This window comes from Tachyglossus aculeatus, chromosome 19, assembly GCF_015852505.1.
Source record: "Tachyglossus aculeatus isolate mTacAcu1 chromosome 19, mTacAcu1.pri, whole genome shotgun sequence".
In the NCBI taxonomy this organism is placed as follows: Eukaryota; Metazoa; Chordata; class Mammalia; order Monotremata; family Tachyglossidae; genus Tachyglossus; species Tachyglossus aculeatus.
In genome coordinates, this window is record NC_052084.1 from 19,362,952 (window position 1) to 19,379,446 (window position 16,495).

At 41.4% G+C, this 16,495-nt stretch overlaps 1 non-coding gene across 1 annotated transcript; it reads right to left on the reverse strand.

Moving 5' to 3' along the window:
• Nucleotides 1-2,449: 2,449 nt before the first annotated feature.
• LOC119941067 lies at nucleotides 2,450-2,587 on the reverse strand. Its single transcript, XR_005455103.1, has one exon. It is a non-coding gene; the product is annotated as a small nucleolar RNA SNORA7 (small nucleolar RNA).
• Nucleotides 2,588-16,495: the final 13,908 nt, after the last annotated feature.

The window sequence follows — 16,495 nt, forward strand, 5'->3', positions numbered from 1 at the left end:
TGTATATGCTTGTAGGGGAGAAAGACATGAAAATAATTTAGATAGGAGAAGTTTCAGAGTGTAAGATATGAATCAATCAACTTATATGTATTTATTGAGTGCTTACTATGTGCAGAGCACTGTACTAAGCGTTTGGGAGAGTACAATACAACAGAATTACCAGACACATTTCCTGCCCATATCGAGCTAGTAGTCTAGAGATGTGTACCTAAGTACAATGGGGTTGGGTGTAGGGGTTTAGGCAGACCCAGTTACGTAGATGAGGCAGAAGAGGAGGCATATAGGGTGAGGAAATGAAAGATTAGTAAGGGAAGGCTTCTTTAAGAAGCAGCATGGCCTAGTGGCAAGAACACGGACTTGGGAGTCAGAGGATGTGGGTTCTAATCCTGCTCTGCCACTTGTCTGTCGTGTGAACTCGGGCAAGTCACTTCACTTCTCTGGGCCTCACTCACCTCATCTGTAAAATGGGGATTAAGATGTTGAGCCCCACGAGGGACAACTTGATTACCTCGTAAACCCCCAGCATTTAGAACAGTGCTTGGCACATAGTGAGCGCTTAACAAATACCACTATTATTATTATTATATGATTTGTATAGGGCTCTGATGATGGTGAGAGTGGATACAAAGAAGGAGGGAGTTCTCGGGTGAAGGGAAGACACAAACAAGAGTTCGAAGGCGAGAGAGTTGAGATTGAAACATGGTAAATAGGTTGCTGTAACTGGGACCTTTTGCATTTGTTACTCTAGGCTGAAAGCTAGATGGCTGATCGGCCCCAGCGTATTGACCCCACTGATCAAATGATTAAGTTTCTTCCAGTGTGGCAACTGAAATCCAATGGAAGAGCTCTCTAGTATGAAAGGATGGATAAGAGTATGGAAATAGAAAGTTGATTGCTCCGTTCTCCCATTAGTAAACAAATTAAAACATAACTGAAGCTACTTTTGCATCATTAGCCCTTACTTAAAGATTTGAGTTGAAATTTCCTAAGTTGAACTATTTTCATTCAATCACATGATTGTTAAAACCTACCTGATATCGTTTCTACAGATTATTGAAAACCATCCTATCTTTACTCCCTTTGTTAGCCTTACTGGCTTTGTCGAACTTGAGTAATGTTTGGCAGCAATGGAATACATGTAGGCAAGCATGACTAACTCCATATCTTCAAAGATTTTTGACCCCACATGAACACTTGGCTATTAGGAAAGAGTGGCATGCAGTAAGAGTTCCAACTCCAAATAGAATAACACAAGCCCCACCGTGTTTCAGGATTGGCAGTGAGGAGCTTTTAAAGCAGAACATCTGTTATATGACTGATAACTCAAAGTCCAATTAAATTGCTATATCATGGAATCCCAAATTCCTCAATTTATTAAGTAAAATCTGAGTGATGATTCAACTGTAAACACACCCACAATCATAGCAATATGACGATACCTGACTCCTGAAGCTACCCAAAGCTAATGACTTTATATGTTATACATGTATATATGTTGTATATATGTTTGTACATATTTATTACTCTATTTATTTATTTTACTTGTACATATCTATTCTATTTATTTTCTTTTGTTAGTATGTTTGGTTTTGTTCTCTGTCGCCCCCTTTTAGACTGTGAGCCCACTGTTGGGTAGGGACTGTCTCTATATGTTGCCAACTTGTACTTCCCAAGCGCTTCCCAAGTACAGTGCTCTGCACACAGTAAGCGCTCAATAAATACGATTGATTGATTGATTGATTGACTTCAAGGGGCAATTCTCAGCTGCTCCAACCATGATTTAATGGGAGAAGGAATGACCTAATTAAGAAAAGGTCCTGGATCCACCAGATTTTATTTACTATGCATTATTGACTTGGGTTAGAAACTCAATAAAAATCATATGGGAAATTTAAAGCCACTACAAGAATCAATGGCCCACGATTTAACTAGAATAAAATGCTGTTAGCATTTGATTTTCAAGAGCCTCATACTAAAGAGGAAGTCCTTATTTGAGGATTGGGAGAAAGAATCACCACATAAGTCATTCCATATGGGAAAACATGATGGTGAGGAGCAGACTGGCTCTTTAAGTTTAGCATAAAACACACTGGACCTCAGGGACCCTGGTATGCAGGCAGTTTCACCAGAGAATAGGAAACTGAAGACTGCTACAGGAGACCAAAGGGTGGAGAGAGGCAATTCAGGAAGTTGGGAAATTCTCGAGCTCACTCTCTATGCTGATAAATGTGCTTGGAATGTCTTGTCTTTAGCTGTCGAGTCATCTCCGACCCACAGTGATGCCATGGATGCACCTTTCCCAAAATGCTCCATCTCCATCTGCAATCATTTTGGTAGTGTATCCATAGAGTTTTCTTGGTAAAAATATGGAAGTCTTCTGTGCAATCAATTTGAGTCTCCACCCTTCCCTCTCTCCCATGCTGCTGCTGCCCAGCATGGGTTAGTTTTGAATTGTAGCAGATTGTCTTCCACTCACTAGCCACTGGTCAAGTTAGGAATGAAATGGATATGCCTCTGCTTGACTCTCCCTCACGTAGCCAAGACTGGTAGACTACTGGAAACTCTCCAGGTGAGACCCTGAGAGGGGAGCTTGAAAAGAACTACATAAAATGCCCTGATGTCCATGAATCAACAAAGTGTTAAGGTCCAATTATTAATCTGAATACTGATGCAATGTATTAGGATGAAGAATCAGGGTAATACAAACTGATACTGAATTCAGCTACCTAGACATCACATCGCCAATGAGGCTGAGACAGACAAAAAGGTAGATATCAATCAATCAATCAATCATACTTATTGAGCATTTACTGTGGACAGAGCACTATAATAATAATAATAATGGCATTTATTGAGCATTTAGTATGTACGAGCACTGGGGAGGTTACAAGGTGATCAGGTTGCCCCACATGGGGCTCACAGTCAATCCCCATTTTACAGATGAGGTAACTGAGGCCCAGAGAAGTTAAGTGACTTGCCCAAAGTCACACAGCGGACAAGTGGTGGAACTGGGATATGAATGCATGACCTCCGACTCCAAAGTCCGTGCTCTTTCCACTGAGCCACGCTGTATTAAGCACTTGGGAGAGTATAATTTAGCAGACACATTCTGCATGTCCTTTGGGAGATGACAAATAATAATTGTGTCATTTATTAAGAGCTTACTATGTGCCAAGCATTACACTAAGCACTAGGGTAGATGAAGGTTAATCAGCCTGGACACAGTCCCCACTTTGTAGATGTGGGAACTGAAGCACAGAGAAGTTGAGCGACTTGCCCCAGGCCACACAGCAGGTATGTGACAGAGCGGGCATTAGAACCCAGGTTCACTTACTCCACTAAGCCATGCCACTTCTGAAGCTGAATCGGGCTGATTTGTGATAGAAAAAAATTAAGTAACTAATTCTCCTTACATTGAATTCAAAACAAGACTGGGAATACTACAACTGAGGCAGATGGTACCTACTTAGATCCTTCTAATTATTTTCAAAAACCGTCACACGGTTCACCCGCTGTAGAAATGATAATTGGCAGCTAATTCAGAGGTTTTGGTCTTTTTAGCTGGCTTTCAGAGGGAAACTCCCTTCAGTACAGCAGCAAACAGTGTTTGGAAGTGGATTTTACATAGACCAGAACCAGAGCCCTTGCTTAATAACCACCATCCTTATCTCTTGAATGCACAAGCTAATTCTTTACCCTAACATTTGCTTGCTGTGCGATGTAGTCATGGCATGAAACTCACAGCTCTAACCTTCATTCCTCTTCTCATGTCCCCCAGAATCCCAGTATTAGCTACACTGTGGTGCTCTGGGCATTTTTGGAATTCACTGAAACTAAGTTTACACCAGCAAGCTATAAATGTGGTAAAGTGGAGTGTCGAACAATTATCCGGATAATTGTAATTAATGTTGGCTCATTTTGACCAAATTCGACCATTCAAGCTCTCAGTAGTAGGCTTTTTTGCTTGTATGACTTAGAAAATTGCTTCTCTCCACTTTACTTAGCCACAGCCTGATTACCAGAACCTAAAACATGATCAAGAAATGACTTTAGGTATGAATCAGTCGCATTAAAAATTAGCTCTGACAAAGAAAACAAATTCCAGTGAGATATGAAATTTCTTTCTAAGCATTCCAACTAAAGAAGTAATCTAGTCAACCCTACTTGTTGAAGCCAAGTAAGAAATTCCTCTAGTGGTTTAAAGCCCAGTCCCATAGTGCCCGAAAAAAAAAAAGCTAAGGATTTTTCACAATCTTTTGCAAATCTCCTTCGAGTCACTTCACATGGAGTCTGAATACATCTTTCACATGTTTTCTTTATTTACTTATGCTTGTGGGAAGGAAATACAGTATTTACCTCACTTTTTAGCTTTCTCAGAACTCCCTTCCGACTGACTTCAGGAATATGCATTATGTTGAAATTAACTGTTTCCTGTCAAACGGAGAACATATGTTCACACAGACAAGAAGGAAGTTAAATAAACAAAGCTATTGAAAGGTAAACAAGCCAGAGGCTGAGATTTTATTTCCCTAGGTTCTATAGTTTTTGTGGCTTGTTTTGCTCACATCTTTTATTTTCTTTTTTGAAAATATAACCTTCTGCTTTTGTAATGGAAATAGTTTCACTGCAGGCAGGGACTGTATCTGCCAACCCTGCCATATTACTCTCCCAAGCGCTTAGTACAGTGTTCTGTACATAATAAGTGCTCAATAAATATCACAGGCTGATTGATTTGATAGGTGAATGATGTCTTCGTAAACTCATTGGCTGAATTAAGTTTGAAGGAAGGAATCAGCTCATCTTAAGCTGTGAAAAGTGCATATGATTAATGTAGTTAATGCCACATTTGAAGATGGAATTCATGAAATGGGTTAGAAAACTAAGAATTAGGGTTGTGATAAAGTGTGATTTTTAAAATTTATTATTGGACTTGAATATTTGGATCCCTACAAATTTCAAGATTAAGGCTAACATTCTTAGACTGGTGGAAATGAAAAAGTCTACATCATAAATGTTGCAACATTAGATCTTTTTCTGTGAAGTAATTTGACATAGTCTGTCAATCAGTCAGCGGTACTTACCTTGTGCAGAGCTGAAAATACTCAAAAGCAAATCAAGGGGTGTAGTATTTATTTTTCCCTCATTAGCACTCAAATACATACTGTAGTTGTGTGTTCTCCAATGACTCAACATAATTGCACATTTAGACACACAATGTCTGATTGCTGTGAATCACACACTTTGTAATAAGACCTCTTTCAAGTTCTGTTAAGAAAGAGAGGACTCCCAAATACTCCAGTTAAAATATTACTGGAGATTAGGATGATGGTATTTGTGAAGCGCCTACTATGCGACAGACATTGTACTAAGCACTGGGGTGGAAACAGTCCCTGTCTCATGCGGTGCTCAGAGTCTCGATGTCCATTTTACAGTTGAGGTAACTGAGGCACAGAGAAGAGAAGTGACTTGCCTAAGGTCATAGAGCAGACAAGTGGGGGAGCCGGAATTAGAACCCATGACTTTCTGACTCCGAGGCCTGTGTTCTACTCACTACATCATGCTGCTTCTCTGTATTCTGGATGTCCAACAAAAGAAGCGCAAGTACTATATGATAGGGTTATTCTACAACACACAGTGACAATAGAGAAGCAGCATGGCCTAGTGGATAGAGCACAGCACAGGAGTCAGGAGGATCTGAGTTCACTTCCCTGGGCCTCAGTTCCCTCATCTGTAAATTGGGGATTAAAATTGAGATCCCCATGTGGGACATGGATTGTGTCCAACCTGATTAGCTTGTGTCTACCCCAGTGCTTAGTAGAGTGCCTTCCACATAGGAAGAGCTCAACAACTACCATAAAAAAAATAGCACTGGGCTAACAATTTGTGTTCCATCACAGACTGGAAGATGCTTATGGATGTGCAGATTTGCCAAATAAAAGCAATTAAACTATTCATGGAAAGAACTGGGATTTTTGTGGATTGCATTGTGACAAGATTAAAAACAGTAGGTTGAAGTTCAGCATAAGCTTCCTGGTGATTTGAAAGGGCCTTCTTTACTTCCAGAGCATAAATTTAGTCCCTGGGGGAATTGGTCTCAGCGAGCACAAATGAACTGCTGAGAAAAGGAAAAAAAAAATGACCTCTTTTTTGAAGATATATTCTCAGTGGGTTAATGAACCTGGATGCTCTCCAAATGAAGAGATCCTTTACATATTATTCCAAAATTGGAAATAAAAAGATTGTGGTCACATGGTATTGCAGCCCATGTGAAAGGACATGTCTGTCGAGGCATTTCTGAGGAAGCCGTGGACAAGGTTAATAAACAATGATTATAATAATGATGGTATTTATTAAGCACTTACTCTGTGTCAAGCACTGTTCTGAACATTGGGTAGATACAAACTCATTAAGTTGGACACTGTCTCTGTCCCACATGTGGCTCACATTCTTCATCCCCATTTTAAAGATGAGGTAACTGAGGCACAGAGAAGTTAAGTGACTTGCCCGAGCTCACGGAGCAGACAAGTGGTGAGTCTGGAATTAGAACCCAGGTCCTTCTGACTCCCAGGCCCGTGCTCTAACCCTAGGCAGGCTATTTGTCTCCTATGTTTACTAAACCCTGATTTCCAAGAAAAGCAAACCAGAAAGGAATACAAGAGAAATTTCTCACTGGACCCATCACTTTCCCGGATTTAGTTTAGCCCTGGACAAATTGACAAAAATTTATTTTCCTGCGCAGACAAACTAATCTCTTCAGAATGTTGTCTATTCCAATCTCAACCAGAAAAAAAGCTCCACAGAGGAAAAATTCATGATGCCCTTTGATAAACGGGTCTCGGGTTTCTCTTCGACAGCGACATCCCGATTCAGATGGGGAATAAACACATGAGTGGATGGTGTTTTCATGCACGTGAGAAATAATGATTGAGAAAGGAAAATCCCAGAAAGGCTTCACTTGGTTAGCCAGATTTGGCTTTGGTCTCAGGGAGGGTGAGAGTGAGAACTGCCCTGGGCTGGTGAAATGTTCTTTATCTCTTAAGAGGAGAAATCTGGCATCTTCAGAGAAGGGTTATAAAAGCTTTCTTTTTTTTTTTTTTTGCTTTGCTTTGTTTTTATTTAGGAAAGTATTTGGCCAGGTTCCATTGTTAGATTTTGACTGATTTGTATCTCACTTTGTGTTTGGCCTGGTTAATTTGCTGCTTTAGGGTGAAGCAACCAGGATATGAGACACCACAAAAATAGTACTATGTAATGTCATAAGCAGAGACTGGCCTCAAGGATTCAGGGAGGTAGACATGATTTTTTAGAGGCTAATTGCTTGCAAAATGTTAGTTTGCTCAGTTAAATATTCTTAGATTAAAATCTCATTAAAATGAAATAGCTGAAGCCCTCATTTTTTTAAGATCATTTTTACGTGTGCTCATTGATGTAATCTAAAGCAATTGAAGGAGCTTAAAGATATTTAAAACTCTAAATCCAGAAATCCCCAGTGGCAGACAATATACCTAGGTACCAACCTTTAGTTTTCCGCAATTTGAAACGACCACATTTAAAATTTCTAGAAACCAAAAAACAAAGAATGTAACTAGATTTATGCACAGATTAGCCTGCTAGATTCTGTTGTGGGCAGATAGCTACTTAGAGAGCTAGTTAGAAATTTTCTGTCATAAACAATCACAAGGAATTAAGCTTTAATGGCGTGTTGGTTCTGCTAATACTAAAAAGGAAATTGTTAATGTCCTAATGAGGTTGCCATTCAAAATCAGTGTTCTCAAACTATTTCAAACTCATGACTGAGAAATGAGGGTAACAGATTTGCCTATGAGAATTGAAATTTTTCTGTAGTGTCATTTCCTCTCGTAGCTGATGTCACTTGGTGGGGAGCTTTTTTTATTTGATGTGATCACGCAAAAGTTAAAGTGGTAGTATTTGTTGTGGCACAAGACTGTAAGCTCTTTGAGGGAAGACATAATGTACCCTCCCAAGTGTTTAGTACAGTGCTCTGCACACAGTAATTTCTCAATAAATGCAATTGTTTGGTTGACTGATTGATGAACAAAATGGCATATTCAGAAATGGTCACTCAGAAACTTAAGAACTATTATTAGGGACATTTTTAACTCAGTCCAACACAGCTATAACTCACTCCCTTGTAGAGCTCAGTCACTCCCATGACTCCAACTACCATCTTTATGCAGGTGATTCCCAAATTTACCTCTCTGGTCTTAATCTCTCTCTCTCTCTCTCTACTGTCTCACATTCCCTACTCCCTTCAGGACTTCTTTACTTGGTTGTTCCACTGACACCTCAAATGTAACATATCTTAAACAGGACGTCTCATTTTCCCATTCAAACCCTGTCCTCTCCCTGTCTTTTCCATCACGGTAGACAACAGCACTTTCATCCCTGTTCCACAAGCCTGTTAGTTTGGCATTATCCTCGATTCATCGCCTTCCTCCAACCCCCATATTCAGTCCGTCACCAAATTTTTTCAGTCTACCTTCACAGCACTGCTAAAATCCACCCCTTCCTTTCCGTCCAAATTGCTAGTATGCTGATCCAGGCATTCTTCACATCCCACCTTGACTACTGGATCAGCCTCCTCTCTGACCTCCCTGCCTCCTGTCTCTCCCCACTCCAGTCCATACTTCACTCTGCTGCCTGGATCATTTTTCTACAAAAACATTCAGTCCATGCTTCCCCACACCTCAGGAATCTCCAGTGGTTGCCCATCCACCTCCACGTTAAAAACTCCTTACCATTGGCTTTAAAGCACTCAATCATCTTGTCCCCTCCTACCTTACCTTGCTGGTTTCCTACTACAATCCAGTCCACGCATTTCATTTCTGTACCTCCATCTCGTCTCTCACATCGCTGACTCCTTGGCAACCACCACTTTCCCCGCCTTCAAAGCTTATTCAAATCATACCCCTTCCAGAGACCATCCTCGATTAAACCATCTTTCTCCCTACTCCCCCTCTCTTCTGCACTGCATTGCCCAGGCAGTTGCATCTGTACTCTTTAAGCACTTGATATTCACCCCATCTTCAGCCCCAGAGTACTTATGTATAGATGGGTAATTTATTTTAATGTCTGTCTTCCTCTAGACTGTAAACTCCTTGTGGGCAGTGAACATATCTACCAACTTGTGCTGTGCTCTCCCAAGTAATTACTACTGTGATCTGCTCACAGCTAATGCTCAATAAATACTACTGAATGACTGGTTGGGCCAGTCAGAAATTGTGGCCTCACTAGACTGTCAGTTTTCAGGCAGAGAATGGGTCTACTAACTATTGTTTACTCCCAAGAGCTTAGTGCAGTGCTCTGCAAACAGTGAGCTCTGTAAGCTTGTTGTGGGCAGGGAATGTATATGTTTATTGTTATATTGTACTCTCCCAAGTGCTTAATACAATACTCTGCACAAAGTAAGCACTCGGTGAATATGACCAAATGAATGAATAAATACCATTATTGATTGATATGATGATGATGGCATTTATTAAGTGCTTACTATGTGTGAAGCACTGTTCTAAGCGCTGGGGGATACAAGGTGATCAGGTTGTCCCACATGGGGCTCTCAGTCTTAATCCCCATTTTACAGATGAGGGAACTGAGGCCCAGAGAAGTAAAGTGACTTGCCCAAAGTCACACAGCTGACAAGTGGCAGAGCCGGAATTAGAACCCATGATCTCTGGCTCCCAAGCACGGGTTCTTTCCACTGGACCACGTTGCTTCTCTTAAGAAGGGTTTGAAGATGGGGAGGGTGGTTGTCTGTTGGATATGAAGGGGAAAGGAGTTTCAGGCTTGTGAGAAAGGGGTCAATATTGAGACAGACAAGATCCAGGGAGAGTTAGCGGGTTGTCGTTTGAGGAGCAAAATGTGCAGTCAAGTCAAGTAGGTGAGGTAAGGTAGGAGCGGGCGGGCTAATTGAGTATCTTAAAGCCAGTAGTGAGGAGAAACAGAAGCAGAGTGGCCTAGTGGAAAGATTATGTGTCTGGGTGTCAGAGGACATGGGTTTTAATCTCAACTCTCTCTTGTCTGCTGGGTGATCTAGGACAAGTCACTTAAGTTCTCTGGACCTCTGTTTCCTCATCTGCCAAATGGGAATTCAATACTTATTCTCTCTCCCATTTAGACTGTGAGCCTCATATTGGGCAAAGGCATCTTCCACATCAAATAAACTCCTCATCACTGGCTTTAAAACACTCCACCCCCTTACCTCCTCCTACCTCACCTCTCTACTCTCCTTCTACAATGCAGCCCACCCACTTAACTACTCAAGTACTAACCTTCTCACTTTGCCTCCATCTTGTCTGTCTCCCCCGAACCCTAGCCCACAACCTGCCTCTGGCCTGGAACCCCTTCCCTCCTCAAATCTGACAATTACTCTACCTGCTTCAAAGCCTTATTGAAGGCACATCTACTCCAAGAGACCTTCCCAGACTACGCCCCCAACCCCTTTTCACATCTCACACTCCCTTCTATGTCACCTTGACTTGCTTCCCTTGTTCTTCCACCCATCCCAGCCTCTTGGCACTTACATACACATCTGTAATTTATTTCTTTGTATCGATGTCTGTCTCCTCCCCCTCTAGACTGTAAACTTATTGTGGGCAGAGAATGTGTCCGCTTATTGTTGCATTGTACTCTCCCAAGCACTTAGTAAAGTGCTTTGCACACAGTAAGCACTCAATAAATACCATTGAAAGAATAAATGAATGAATTGTCTGATCTGAATATCTTTTCTGTACCTCATTGTTTAGTAAGTACACAGTAAGTGCTTAACAAACACTACTATTATTATTCTGTTTGATGTGGAGAGAGATGGGTAACTTTTGGAGGTGTTTGAGGAGCTGGAGGATATGGACTGAATCTCCTCATCCTAACAATTGAAGGATTTTATCCACATGTCTTCCCCATTAGAATATGAACTTATTGAGGAAACAAATGGTATGCCTCTCCTCTATTATACATGTGTGTCTATTTCATATAATTCTGCTCCCTTTACTGTTTGTCTTTCTCTACCTCGACTCTACTCTCTATCTACCATTCTCTTTCTTTCCGTTGCTCCCTAGTTCTTCCAGTTTCTGCCTTTCCATCTATCTCTTTCCCTGTTATTTGTCTCTTATCTTTTTTTTTCCTTTTTGCCCCGTCCTCCCTACCAGAAGGCAAGTCTCTTCCCTGCCTTGAATTCCCTAAAATATGTTCACTGAGCCCAAAGGAATGATTTTTCAACTTAAAATTAGTTTTAGAGCTAGTTTGGTTTTGAGAAGTTGAGTGGCCAGTGGCAAGAGCACGGGCATTGGAGTCAAAGGACCTGGGTTTTAATTCCATCTCTGCCATTTGAATGCTGTGTAACATTGGGTAAGTGACTTAATTTCTCTGTACCTCAGTACCTCATTTATAAAATGGAGTTTAAGACCATGAGCCCTCTGTGGGACGGGAAATCTTTACAGCCTGATTAGCTTGTACCCTGACCCCAATACTTAGTACAGTGCTTGGGACATAGTAAGCACTTAACCTAAAAATAAAAGAATGCGTACTCCTAAGGTCTTGAAGTTATGGAAAACAGAATCCCCACCACCTTTGGATTGAATTGAGTTGGATTGAATTGAATCCCAGTCAATCAGTCATTCAATCAATGGTATTTACTGAGCACTTACTGTGTGTAGAGCACTATACTAAGCACTTGGGAGAGTACACAACAACAGAATTGGTAGACACAATCCTGCCCACAGAAAGAACATCATGCAACTGAGTATGTTCATCTCAAGAGAAGTTGAAAACCAGCACTTTTTAGGAGTAAGACCTAACTACATTCTTGCAACCTTAAAAAGCACCCCCCCCCCAAAAAAAAATGATCTTCAAAAGCTGCTACAGGTTTGGTCTGTAAGTCAGAAACCATAAATACTGGAGCCAGACCCCTCTGACCTGACCTCTTGACTTTTTGACATTAAAGGTCAGGAATTCCAAGCATGCCAAAACAGGAAGCTCAAATTGTCTCCTAACCACATCCTGGTGACAGAGTTCTCCAAGAAACAAACATATAGGCCCAAGATAGAGTCTCAGAGTATGTGGTTTCAGAGCGCAAGAACTGTATTAAGCGCTTGGAGAGTCCAATATAACAGAATTAGTAGACATGTGCCCCGCCCCCAAGGAGCTTACAGTCTAGAGGAAAAATGCTCCAGGATCGGCAAAATTTGCATAATCAGAGAAAATAGTGACTGATACATATTAGTAACATTTGTTACATGCTACTCTGTGCCTTGCACTGGGGTAGATCCAAGATAACGAGGTCTGACACGGTCACTTTCTTACCCGGGGCTCATTAGGAGGGAATCAAGTACTGAATCCCCATTTTACGGATGAGGAAATTGAGGCACAGAGAAGTTAAGTGACTTGTCCAAGATCACAAGGCAGGCAAGTGGATTCGGCCTGATTAAGTCCCAGTTCCTCTGACTGCCGGGCTCTTTCTAATAGGCCACACTGTGTCTCTCCTCATCAGGTATGTTCTGTGTACAATACAACAATAAACCATCACATTCCCTGACTACAACGAGCTTCCAGTCTAGAAGGGGGGAGATGGACATCAATACAAATAAATAAAATTATGGATATGTCCAAAAGTGCTGTGTGTCTGGGAGAGGAGAAGAGTAAAGGGAGCAAGTCAGGGTGACGCAGAAGGGAATGGGAGGTGAGGAAAAGTGGGGCTTAGTCTGGAGAGGCCTGTTGGAGGAGATGTGCCTTCAGTAAGCCTTTGAAGCAGGGGGGAGTAATTGTCTGTCAGATATGAGGAGGGAGGGCATTCCAGGCCAGAGGCAGGACATGGGCAACAGGTCGGCATCAAGATAGACGAGATAGAGGTACAGTGAGAACGTTAACATTGGAAGAGCAAAGTGTGCGGGCTGGGTTGTTGTGGGAGAGTGGTGAGGTAAGAGGGGTCAAGGTGACTGAGTGTTTTAAAGTCAATCGTGAAGAGTTTTTATTTGATGGGCAAATGGATGGGGAACCAGTGGATGTTCTTGAGGAGCAAGGAAACATGGCCTGAAAATTAAATGCTAAGCCTATCTCATAAACAACTCAGGGGAAGCAAAGTCAATGGGAAATTTTAAAGTAAGTAAAAAGTTCAATAAAACTAGCCATAAAAAATCTACAGCTGGAGGTCAAGCCTGGCAGGGACTTTACTGCTCATTATCAATGTGAGTGAATGAACTAACCATTCCTGAGAGAGGATTCATTGATCCCCAGAAACTGTGGTGAAGCAACTTAAAATAGAGAACAGAGAGCATTAGAACAAAAAAGACCAGACATAAGCTGTTTAAACAGTAGAGCATAATCAAAGGGGCACCGTTCTTCATGAGTAGTAGCAGTGGAATTTATTGAACTCCACTTTATGCAGTGCTGTGGAATGTAGGTGTATGTAGAACACCACTTTATGAATACCACTTTATGTAGGTGCTGTGGAAATAAAGAAGTGGCGACATGTTGCCTGCTCACTAGGAGCTTACAGTCGTCCATCATAAAGTAAAAACATTAAAACTAAAGTGGTCAAAACAAATAATTGAATTTCAAACTCAGTCACTGTACAGATGAGAGTGCTGAGGATGGCATAAATATGTTCCTAAGTGCTAGAGCTGGCTGAGGAGTTGCCTGCTCTCTGCTATGTGACCTTGGGCAAATCATTTAACTTCTCTGTTCCCTCATCTGTAAAATGTGGTTTAAGACTTGAGTTGCATGTGGGATATGGATTGTGTCCAACTTGATCAGCTTGTACCTACCCCAGCTATAGTAAGTGCTGAACAAATACCATTTTTAAAAAAAGGGGGAAATCATTAAAGGCCGGAGGTCTGTGCAACCTTTTCTAGGATTTCAGATAGAAATAAGAGCAGGGAGAGTCGATGAGGGAAGCAGTGTGTCCTAGTGGAAGGATCACAGGTCTGGGATCCCAGAGGACCTGATTCTAAATCCATCTCTGTCTCTTGCCTTGCTGGGTGACTTGGGCAAGTCACTTAACTTCCTGCACCTCAGTTTTCTCATCTGTAAAATGGGGATTCGATGCCTGCTCCCCCTCCTACTTAGACTATGAATTTCATGTTGGTCAGGGATGGTTTCCAACCTGATTACCTTGTTTCTACCCCAGCATTTAGTCCAGTTCTTGGCACATAGTAGGAGTTTAACCAATAACACACTCACTGTGATATCTGGAGGGGAATATCGTGTCAAGGAAGGGCTTTGTAGGAGGGAAAGACTTGAGAGTGTTTGAAGACTGAGAAGGAGTCATGGGAGAATGAGATGTTCAAGGGGGAATTAAGGGAGGGGAGGAGAGTGGGAACAGGTGATTTTAGGAGATGGTAGGGGTGGTGGGGGTGCATGTTGAGGGGGTGGATTTGTAATAGCACTGAACCTCTCTGGGCCTTAGTTTCCTTATCTGTAAAATGGGGATGAAATAGCTTTGTGAGCCCGACATGGGTCAGAGTCTTGTCCAATCTCATAACTTTTAATCTACCTTAGCACATAGTAAGCAATCAATAAACACCATAATTATATATTACTGACTTGTACTTCCCAAGCACTTAGTACAGTGCTCTGCACACAGTAAGCGCTCAATAAATATGATTGAATGAATGAATGAATTTTCCCTAGGAAATATCCACTGATAATCAGCTTCCTATCCATGAGAACTGTGACTTTTCAAAGTATGTGATGGTTTTAATAGCATTCATTTCATGTCGGCCTTATTCTTGACTTGAATGACTTTGGAAAGGTGCATGTATAGGCTGTCCTGGTAGTGCCTCATTCAACCGGGGTTGGGAGTGGGTTGAGGAAAGGAAAGAGGGAAGGTTAACAAGAAGGTTAACAGTTTCAGAGGTAGGTTAGAAAACACAAATGCAAAATGCTGTAAAACTCAGTAAACACAATTGCAGTTTCTTGAGAAACCACGAAGTAATATTGGGGATGCCAAAAGTCTTGAACAGAGGCAAAAAGCAAGATTACTGATTATTTTTGTTGCAGAGAGAAGGATTAAACCTGCGGATTGCAGTTGGTTTTAAACTAGTGGTCAGCAGTGTGTTTATTAAAGAGGAATGAGTCCATTTCTGTTTAAATATAGGGATGCTGCTTATCAGGGTTTGATGATGGCATAGTTTTCAGCTAAAAATAATAATTTCACCCTCATCGATTGAGAATGGTTGTTCACAACTGGGCTATTTTTAAATTGCTGGAACTTATGAAAATTGCCAGACACAACTTGTACTTCCCAAGCGCTTAGTAAAGTGCTCTGCACACAGTAAGTGCTCAATAAATACGATTGAATGAATGAATTAGAGAATAAAAAGGTCCTTCTGCTAGAGCTCGGGGAGCAGAAAAAGACAGTGGCAAGTGGCATGTTTATTATGCACATTTATGCCTAAAAATTGTGAATTTTTTTTTATATTTCAGAAGAGGAAAGCAGAGAGCAAATGGAGCAAAATGCCAATAATATCCTATGTGGTATATTGATGTTTTGACTGGTGTTCACTAAATAACTCTGCACTTGGAAGGAGCATTGAGTGAGTGTCTGGCTGAAAGACTGACTGATTGACTGACAGATTGACGGATGCACTTTGTTTTCAAGTCCTCTGCAGGAACTGTGACTTCTTTGCTGTGAATGTGTGGTGAATTCTGAACCTGCTCACCACAATCAACACATATTGCCAGGAGAGTAGCATTAAAATGGTACAGTTCTTGGTAATCCATTGTAAGTGCTCTGAATTAAAGTAAGATTCATGGACTAGATTTATTGATTAACACTATTAACTGGTGGGGTAGATACATGAGAATCAGAATTGACACAGTCCCTATCCCACTTGAGGCTTGTAGTCTGATGGAATGAGAGAATAATGAGTTCATTCTCATTTTATAGATGAGGGAACTGAGGCACAGAGAAAGCAAGAGACTTGATTGATCTCTCACCCATGCCCTGCCTCTGTCCTGGAATGCTCTCCCTCCTCATATGTGCCAGACAGTTACTCCCCTCTGCTTCAAAGCATTATTGAAAGCACATCTCCTCCAAAAGGCCTTCCCTGATTAAGCCCTCCTTACCTTTTCTCCTACTCCTTTCTGTGTTGCCCTGACTTGCTCTCCTTCTCAAGGGGCTAAATAAATACCATCGTATTAACGTCTAGCTTCCCCTCTAGACTATATACTCATTGTTGGGCAGGGAATGTGTCTGCTAATTCTGTTATATTGAGCTACTCCCAAGTGCTTAGTACAGGTTCTGCACATAGTAAGCACTCAACAAATATGATTGATTGATAATTAGTATAGGCTATTACTAGAGGCAGTTTCACTCTGGTCTTTGGCTGAGGGAGAAACCGTGTCATCTTCTCAAAGAAAATCTCCCTGTAGAAATGGTGCTTGAGGATAGGAAGAAATATGAACAAGCCCACGCCACCTGAAATACAATACTAAAAGAAAAACGGATTGTCCTGCTTAGTGAATCGCTACCTTCTGTTAC